Source organism: Diabrotica virgifera, chromosome 10, assembly GCF_917563875.1.
Source record: "Diabrotica virgifera virgifera chromosome 10, PGI_DIABVI_V3a".
Taxonomy (NCBI): domain Eukaryota; kingdom Metazoa; phylum Arthropoda; class Insecta; order Coleoptera; family Chrysomelidae; genus Diabrotica; species Diabrotica virgifera.
In genome coordinates this window covers 65181327-65191912 of record NC_065452.1, presented here as the reverse complement: position 1 = coordinate 65191912, position 10586 = coordinate 65181327, and the positions used below count along the sequence as shown (strand labels likewise).

The 10586-nt window shown below is 34.5% G+C and overlaps 1 long non-coding RNA gene across 1 annotated transcript; it reads left to right on the top strand.

The window, feature by feature from the left end:
- Positions 1-1391: 1391 nt before the first annotated feature.
- LOC126878677 (uncharacterized) lies at positions 1392-2557 on the top strand. The gene is made up of 2 exons (XR_007695732.1): positions 1392-1815; positions 1915-2557. It is a non-coding gene; the product is annotated as an uncharacterized LOC126878677 (long non-coding RNA).
- Positions 2558-10586: the final 8029 nt, after the last annotated feature.

Genomic DNA, 10586 nt, shown 5'->3' with positions numbered 1-10586 from the left:
ATTTTAATTCCAAATATCTCATTCAAAAGAAACGTTTTGGTTTTTCTAAATAATGCAGTCTTTCATTCTGCGTTTAAATTTTTCAAAAATACTTATTATAGTTTCCTCATGATTCGAAAAAAATGAATAGGTACATTTAACAACTAGAATATTTTCTCATCCACTAATTTTAACAGCTGCATGTCTGGATCAAATTCTTCAAACAATTGTTTCACATTTAACATTAGAAACACGTGAACACAATATTCTGAATATTCTGTGTTTTGCAAAGTTACATATGTTTAGATATTTTAGTTTTCCATCGTTAGCTAATAGGCTCACCGAATGCCAGAACTCTTCAATAACACCTGAAATACTGCTTGCAGTGTTACTTGAAATCTGCAAGTTTGTTACACAAGAATCCAGTTTCATTTCTCTGTAATATTCATCATCTACGTCCTGAATCTTATTTTCGGTCTTATTTTCGGATTGGGAAATTGTAACCAAATGTGTGAAAATTAATTTAGAAATGGGGTAAATACTATTAAAAAGCAAATTTTATTTTAGTCATAACAAAATGTGGAAATATATCAAAAATCTACTAAAAAATATTACCTACTAGAATATTTTAAAAAATATCAAAAATCTACCAAAAAAGTAGAAATCTCCTAAATGTGGCAACGCTGTTAAGGAGAATGCTACACTTTTGACACTGGCCACATGACCTCTCTGTCACCCAATAAGAGGGTGCGTTCTAAAATGGTTGGGATAGTCAGCGCGGCCAGGTTTGGTTGGCGATTGGACTTCTAAGTTGTCTTATCGGTCTAGGGTTGGTAATAAGGTATTTTTTTAGTAATATTGGTAATATTGTTTAATGCACCATTTTGGTTTTACTTGAGATTTTTGGGATGTAAAGAAAATGAAAACACAGAATATAAAAAATGCAGGCATTTTCTGATACCTTTAAAAGCACCATCAATACATTAAATTTATACAGAACATCTTTAACATAAATTTTGACTTTTATATTAAAATTTGATTTTTTTAAATTTGCATATTTTTTGTCAAAAATGTCGTAAAAAAGTAGCGCGTGTGTATTTTAAAGGTGAAATATCCATATTTGACGGTAATCTGAGATGCGTTTATAAATTTCAGATCAGGTAATTTTGTTATGTCCTTTATGTATTTATATAAATTTAAATACCTAATACGATGTCAAAATAGTTACCTTTTTGGTTTTCGCATTCACCATACAGGTGTTAAAAATATAGGTAAAAAACATAACTAGTCTGACTCCTTGAGCAACCATTGCACGCGCAGGTTCTTTTTATAGTCGCTTCAGTTGTCTTATGCAACGCTTACGAAACGATGTTGCTTCATAGGAGGTTGCCTAGGCAACGTCAAGACCACAGATCACTTAACTCTCTTTAGATGTTTCACGCAGGTATCTCAAGGTCATACTAAACTAAATGTCATTTTTAGTAATGATACGTTTTTTGAGATGTCGCCATGCACCTGGAGTGAAGATTTCTTCTATATCACTGAGTCTGAGTGTCATTATAATTTGTCAATTGTCAGTGTCAGTATGCCTTTATCTTTTATCTTTATGTCAGTAAAAATGTTTATCTGATTGTTAGCAATAATAAAAAATCCTGATTTAGATAAAATGGATTCAAATACAGTTTTTGAAACAAAACGAATGTGATTTGAAGATCCCTAGGAAGATCAAATTCCTAGCTTACATTTGCATGGTGAGTTCAACAAGTATTTGTTATTAGAGAACAAGTAACACAGTTAGTGGTGTAGGGAAGCAAACGAATGTAACACCAAGACCAAGTAAGTAACCCCTACAGAAAATATATAATTAATACAAATTATTTTACGTGAAATGAATATGGTTATTATCAAATCAATTATATTAATTTTTTGTTTTAGTTGAAAGTCCTCAACAAGTAGAGATGCACACATGTTTCAATCATTTGAGATACCCTTTTGTAGAAGTATTTGGAAGATAACTATTAATAATTTCATTTGTAAAGATACGATTTGTAAAAAAGTATATACAAAGTGGTTTTGCTGGTATTAAATAAATAAATAAAAATACGTTGTCATGTCTTATTTTTTCCCAAATGGTATTTTGTATATTTGAAATTAAAAATAATTTGCATATTTTAAAACCAAATTATTTTTTTTTTCAACTATACAAATATTTTAACCTAACATTTTCTTCCCACCAAAATTACATTTTGAAATTCCCGCTTGAAATTAATTCCGATACAAGCGGCATGGAGCGCTGTTTTTCATATTTAACCAAAGCGTTATCGTGAAACATCTAGAGGAGGTAGGTGATCTGTGGTCAAGACAACTCAAAAATCGTCCACCAAATTAGTGCAGAATAGGGTCGTCTTCTAGGCAATAACAACGTTGTAACAAAACGTTGCCACGCGGTAGACAACGTTGTCGCGTCGACAAATTGCTACTTGGGACCCCGCTCAGCTGAATATTAATGACTCTCTTAGTTTGCACAACTATAACTATACTATTATTTCCACTATTAAAATAAAGATATTTAAAACAGTTTATTTATGTTTTATTTAAATATTAAATTAATTTTTGAATTAACTATCATCGCCATCTGTCATCAGAGGCTCAAAGTTTTGCTAGAATAAGTGAATCAAAACATCCGAAATCATGGAAAAAGTGTGAAATGGATGAATTAGAGAACTAATGACTGTGAAGGAGACCCTAAATGACTAAATAGAAAAACAAAAATTACTCTGATATGGACATATGCGAAGGATGGACAAGATAAGTTTACGAAGGAAGAAAAGAGAACGTCCAAGATTACAGTGGAACGGATAAATAAAAACAGCAATGGAAAAAAGAGTCTTTTCACTGAAGAAGATATACGACAAGAAGAAATAGTGATTGGAATGTGGTAAACGGCAAACGTAATATGCTGTGTAATGCCATTAATTAGGACTGGTATATTTTGTACCCTCTATTCTTCTTCTTCCTTAAGTGCCTTGTCCTCCCAGAACATTGGCGATCAGTCGCATGATCTTTACTTTGTCCACAGATGACATAAATAGTGTCGTGGTGGGTGCTCACTCCATACCACTGACGGAGGTTCCTAAGCCAGGATGTTTTTCTGCGTCCGGGACCGCGCTTTCCCTCTATCTTTCCTTAGATAACACAGGCCTACAGAAAAAAAAATTGTTTTGGTGCCGTGAATCTTTAAGCTGATTTTTACTATGTTAGTAGCGATAAATGGAAATATGGATTCCGTTTTTTTGTATCAGCTCTAGTTTTATGGATATGTCACATTCCGAAATTAGTAGTTTTAATATTAGAGATAATGAAGAATATGCTATTCAAAGGAATATACATTGTTAATTAAACTTCTTCCTCGGTATATTTGTTGTTCTCACTGTATTCTGCCTTATTTATGCAAGAAATGATACTTTAATGTCGTTACATTACTATTTTATAAGGAAATAAAACAGCTTGAAAAGTATTTTTAAACTTTTAAAATTCCTCCGAATATCAGATTTCAAACCGATATCGTCGAGAATAATGTACATAAAAATATAAATAAAAGAGGAATGGTACATAGTGCAAATATATGCACCAACAGAAGGAACAGAAGAAGAAAACATGGAAGCTTTCTACAATGAACTACAGAATACCCTAGATGAGATAAGAGAAAAATGTGAAAGAATAGTAATAATGGGTGATTGGAACGCAAGGATAGGGAAAGATGAAAACAAAGAACTTGGTTGCATGGGAAGACATGGTGAAGAGATACTAAACAGAAACGGAATTAAAATGATCAGATTCTGCCAGACAAACGACCTATTAATAGGAAACTCATTTACACAGCAAGTACTACAAGATAAGTATACATTTGTAGCAGAAGGCAGAGATGCAAAAAGTATATAATAGATTACGTAGTCTACACGCAAGAAATGAAACAAAATATAAAACAAGTCTGGACAGAACAGAGAGCAGAGATCGGAACTCATCACATACTGTTAATGGCAGAGATGACATGGCGAAAACCGGTACACCAAGAACAGATAGAATACAGCAGAATAGCAATAAAAAAGCTAAAAGATGAACAAAAGAAAAGGAGATATCAAGAAGAAACTGATAAGGAGTTCAAAATGGAGGAGAGAAAGAAAATAGAAATGGATATGGAGGAAAAATGGAAAAAATTTAAAGAAGTAATAATGAAGAAGGCACAATAAGAGACATGCGGAAATCTAACAGTCAGAAAATTAAACAAAAAAACGGAATGGTGGAATGCAGATATACAGGAAGAAGTGAGGAAAAAGAAAAAGGCATGGAAAAAATACAATAGTACAAGAGAGGAACAAGATAAAAAAAGAATACCAAAAACACAGAAACATAGTGAAAGAACTAGTAAGAAAAGAAAAAAAAAAGAGAGTTGGAAGAAGTTCGATCACTAAACCAAAATTACAGAGATAACAACAGATGCTTCTGGAATAAAGTAAGGAGTCTAAGAGGAAAGAAAAGAACTCAGAGGAGTAAAAAACAAACACAACAAACTAAAGACAAATACAACAGAGATACTAGAGGTGTGGAGAGAGAGTATTATGAAGAGAAATATATGGGCGAGGAAAGTGAAGAAATAGAGACAGAGGGAACCATAGAACAGACAGCAGCAGACGAAAACCAAATGGAAGAAATAAGTACAGAAGAAATGGAAGAAGCGATAAGTAGAATAAAAATAGGAAAAGCGAGCGGAGCAGATAAAATTGATCCCGAAATGATAAAATGGATAGGGAAAGAAGGAAAGAAGTGGTTGCTGGAAATAATGAGAGAATCATGGAGAACAAACAAAATGCCGAGAGAGTGGGAAGAAAACTTACTGATCCCAATTCACAAGAAAGGAGAAGAATCCACCTGTGGAAACTATAGAGATATATGCCATGCCTTTCATCAGTAGTGTTCAAGCTCTATACGGGATAATAGAAAGAAGATTAAGAACAGAGGTAGAAGAAAAACTGGAAGACGAACAAACAGCATTCAGAGCCAAAATGCAAACAGTTGACAACATAAGCATATTACGAAATATAATAGAAAAAAATAATGATCGGGGAACAAACATATATATGACCTTCATAGACCTTAAAGCAGCGTTCGACTCAGTAGACCGGAAAGTATTGTGGAATACTGTAGAGGAGCTGGGAATACCGAGGAAACTATTAGGAGATAATTAAAAGTACGTACAGCAGAGTGGTGGGAAAAGTGCAAATGGGAGGTAGCAGAGCACTAGAATTTAGGATGAACAAGAGGATAAAACAGGGAGATAGCCTACGCCCACTCCTATTCGTCATAATTATGGACTATTTAAAAATGTAAAAAGAAGAACAAACCACTTAAAAACAATAATAGGCTACACGCACCTAACACCAGTTATGATAGAAGGATTACTGTATGCTGACGACGTCGTTCTCCTAGCAGACAACCCGAGAAAGATGCAGCGATTAATTGATATATGGACTGAGGAAATAGAGAAAATGAAATTAGAAATAAACATCAGCAAATGCAAGACGATGAAAATAGGCCAGCAGGAGCAGGAAATTGAAGGCGAAACACGAGTGCTCTGTAAAGGACAAGAATTGGAGAGGGTGACGGCCTACGAGTACCTGGGCACGATAATATCGAATGACGGAAAGCTAGACCTAGAAATTGCAAATACGACAAAGAAAGCTACGAAAATACACTAATGCCATTAATAATACGATACTGGAAAAAAGGGAAATCAGCCAGGAAACAAAGATGCATGTATATAATACAATCACAGTACCAACTCTTCTATATGCAAGCGAGACATGGGTCACAAATAAAAGACATGAAAGTGCCATAAATGCAGCAGAAATGAAGCAGCTGAGAAAAATAGCTGGAAAGACGAAGATGGACAGAGAAAGGAACGAAAACATCAGAAACGTGCTAAGTCAGGAACCAATAGAGAAAAAAATTGAAAAAAAAACTAAATTGGTTTGGACATATAACTAGGATGAACGAGAACAGACTAGTAAAGAAGGTGACAAATGCCAAAAGACAGGGGAAAAGAAGAAGGGACAGACCTAGAAAGGGGTGGATGGAACAAATCGAGGAAATCGGGACAAATAGAGGGAAAACAGTGCAACAGATGAAGGAAATCGCAGGAGACCGGATGGCGTGGAAGAAATGGGTAAAAGATGGATAGGTGATACCAAAGTCCGACGCTCTTATAGGGCATAAGGACAACGAGAAGAAGAAGAAGAAAACAGTTTATTTATGTTTTATTTAAATATTAAATTAATTTTTGAATTAACTATCATCGCCATCTGTCATTAGAGGCTCAAAGTTTTGCTAAAAGTGAATCAAAACATCCGAAATCATGGACAAAGTGTGAAATGGATGAATTAGAGAACTTAATGACTGTGAAGGAGACCCTAAATGACTAAATAGAAAAACAAAAATTACTCTGGTATGGACATATGCGAAGGATGGACAAGATAAGTTTACGAAGGAAGAAAAGAGAACGTCCAAGATTACAGTAGAACGGATAAATAAAAACAGCAATGGAAAAAAAATAGTCTTTTCACTGAAGAAGATATACGACAAGAAGAAATAGTGATTGGAATGCAATGTGGTAAACGGCAAACGTAATATTCTGTGTAAAGCCATTAATTAGGACTGGTATATTTTGTACCCTTCTATTCTTCTTCTTCCTTAAGTGCCTTGTCCTCCCAGAACATTGGCGATCTCATTGGGTATATTTGTTGTTCTCACTGTATTCTGCCTTATTTATGCAAGAAATGATACTTTAATGTCGTTACATTACTATTTTATAAGGAAATAAAACAACTTGAAAAGTATTTTTAAACTTTTAAAACTCCTCCGTATTAAGCTAGGCCTAATGAAGCAATTTGTTGGCAATTCGTAAGGCACTCGATTCTAATGCTTTGCCTACATAGGAAGGAAACTGCCCCAGATAAGTACGGAAAAACTCAAAGCTGGAATCTTTGATATACCACAGATCTGACTTCTTACAAAGGATCTGGCTTTTGTGGGGTCAATTAATGCGGTAGAGAAAAAAGCTTGGCTTTCATTTGTGGGCATTATGAAAAATTTTCTGGGAAATCTCAAAAGTAAAACTATGCTAAGCTGGTAAACCGTTTGCTGAATAACTTCCAATCACTTGGATGTAATATGAGCATCAAAGTCCAATATCTTCACAGCCACCTGGACCGTTTCTCTGAAAACTTAAGTGACACAAGTGAGGAATAAGATGAGAGATTTCACCAAGACATAAAAACCATGGAGGACCGCTACCAAGGAAGATGTGACACCCATCTGATGGCAGATTTTTGAAGAGAGACTGTTTAAAAGTTCATTCCAGGAAATCATGCAAGCGAAGCTTTCGTTACGTCAAGTTTTTTTTCTATTTTGTTAGTTTTTTTCTCAAAACTAATTGTATATATGTTTCATTGTACAAAGAGTTTTATTGTATCTAGTTAAATGGCTTAAAATATACGTATTTTCGTGATATTTTTGTGTGATTTTTATCTCAATTTAGTATATCCATATCAGCATATTCGTATTTTAATGCATAAGAGCTGGCATGGCCTACGTTATCTTGAAAACTAGAGCTGATTTGGCAAAACTAAAGCCATATTCGGAATCAGCACCCCAAATATACCTAAAATCAGCTCTAAACACTTTGGCACCAAAAACACTGTAGGCCTGTGTAATTTATGTAGTATTTCGGATTTTTCATCACGTTGGCAAAATACTCTAGTTTTCTTCGTTTTATATTCAGTACTTCTCTGTGTTTAGTCACTGCATTACCGCTTGATTCCCGTCTATTAGTGACATTAATATGCACTGATTTTGTTTTACTCAGTCTTATTCTCCACTTTTTAGTCCAAGACTCTATTTTGTTTCTTGCTATTTGTAGTTTATTTTGTTGCTTCTTCACTACTGCAAAAATAGCGGTATCATCACTTTGTGTATAAAAAGTAAAGCACCGGACTTACAACACAAGACCTTGTGGAACTCCGCTCTAATTTCTGTTATAGATTTGAATAGCTGTCTTTCAGTGTAATTTTAAAATATGGGTTATATGATAAGTAGGTTTATTTTCGAGTTTGATGATAGTGTCACTCAAAGTTAATACTATGGATTGATACCTGAATGATCAGAATTCATGTCCGAAGCATCATCAATATCCAGATAACTAGCTGAAATATTTTTAACTATGAAAATATCTATTAAATCAGGAATTTTGTCTGTTGGCCAATATGTAGGTCTGTCAATAGAAAATGGTTCGCATCGTGCTTTTAAACGGCTAACTTTCCTATAACTTTAATGTCTTAACTTTCCTATTGTGGTAGTTGACTCCAATAAGTGTTTTTTGCATTAAAGTATCTTCATATAACGTAGGTATCTTACGCCTAAACTATCCACAACTCTTTATATCGTTCTTTTTTAATATAATGTCCCGCCAGACAATAAATTAAACTTATATGAATCTTATAATTATTGGTTCTTACACATACCTTAGTAACTTGTACATATGCAGTTTTAAATCCTAATATTCATAATGACAAATATTTACTTTAATAATGATTCCGCCTGGAATTACTGCTGGGTACATCGAGTAGCTTAACAGTCATTCTTGCCGGTCCCAAGCCCAAACAAAGGAGTATGATTAGGCGGAAGACCAACAACCTGTCCTTGTAAAAAAACAGCCTGTTATAAAAACTGCAAATGTGCCTCGGAATCGAAAGGTACACGTGGAAAACGACAATCGCAATGGATAAGGACTTTGAATGTTGCAACGTGGAATGTTCTCAGTTGGCACCGGGCAGGAGCATCCACACAGGCAATAAAAGAGTTAGATAAAGTAGGAATGGACATTACGGCAATACAGGAACTAAAGTGGCTGAACACTGGAAGCATAAGAATAGACAAGGTGGTTATTTTCTACAGTGGAAGCCAGCAAGCCAGACAGGAAAACACGAATTCGGCACAGGTTTCTTGGTCCAAACGGTGTTATAAGTTTAACGCCCATCAGTGAGAGACCGTGTTATATTAGACTGAAAGGTACAATATGGCAATTATATCAGCACATGTTCCGAAAGAAGATAAAGACGAAATAATCAAAGATGACTTCTATGAACATAGACTTCATAAACAGACTTGGGTCTCTAATGACAACTCCACACGGAACCAAATTGAACACGGCATTTGACTCAGGGGAGTAAATGGAGACACAGACAATTGCCTCGTGAGAGCAAAAATCAGGCTGAGAATATAATCACATGAACTTAAAAAGAACGAAGTATTGGGACAGTGGAACATCGAGAAAACGCAAAAGTAGGAAAACAAAATCTAAATACAGTAGACCTGAGCAATGATATCGAAAGACTGTGGTAACAAATAGAAAAATCAATTATAGAACTAAGATTAGAATTAGATCTAAATATAGAATTAGTAGCAAAACTAAGAATAGGAAAAACCAGGAGGAGAACAAGGAAATGGTTTGATAGAGAATGTCAAGAAAAACTATAAGACAGACAGAAAAAGCGAAACATTATGCTTTAACAAGAAACAACCGGAAGTAAAGAAAACCATAAAACATCATGCCGAGAAATAAGAAAACTAGAGATAAAAAAAGGAAGTACGAATGAATAGACGACAGTCATTAGTCGAGCATTTCAAAAATCAGTATCAAACAAAAAGAGAGGCTTCAGACCTAACTGCGTGTCTGTTTTCAGGAAAAATAATGAATAATTAATAATCAACGAAAAAGAGCTTTTCCAAAATTGGCAAGAATATTTCAAAAATTTACTTAACATGCATCAAGAGGAAGAACATGGAGAAGATATTATGTACCTTGGGATGGACCTACCGGTAAAGGACCCAAACATAGACGAAACATTGCAATGTTTGCAAACAATTACCAAATTGAAGAAAGCAAAAGCTCTAGGCTCCGACAATATACCGGCCGGATTCCTTAAGTACCTACGGAAGAGAAACTACATAGACAATTACACACACTTATATGGAAGAAGATAAAATTCCAACAAAATGGCACGAAAGTGTAATAATCCTCATCCATAAAAAGAGAGACAAAACCAAGTGCTCTAATTATAGAGGCATCTGCCTACATAATACGGCGTACAAAATCCTATCGAACATCCTATTAAGTAGGCTAACACCTTTTGTAAAAAATTCCATAAGAAAATACCAAGCAATTCAGAAAAAATAGATCGACCATAGATCAGATTTTTTACTCGTAAGATAGCTGCTTGAAAACGGATGGGAATTCAATAGAACTATTCATAATCTCAAAAGGGATCAGATGTGGAATGCAATGGCAGAACTTTCAGTTCCAAAAAAAACTTTTCCAGCTCGTTAAGATATGTGTAAATGGCTTTATATTAAGAGTATTGATACATAACAAACTCTCAGAATCGTTTGAAATAAGCATCGGCATGCAACAAGGAGACGCGCTGTCACCTCCTTTTTTAATATAATCCTAGAGAAACTAGGGACAGCACAAATTAGAACAGAACTACTGACCA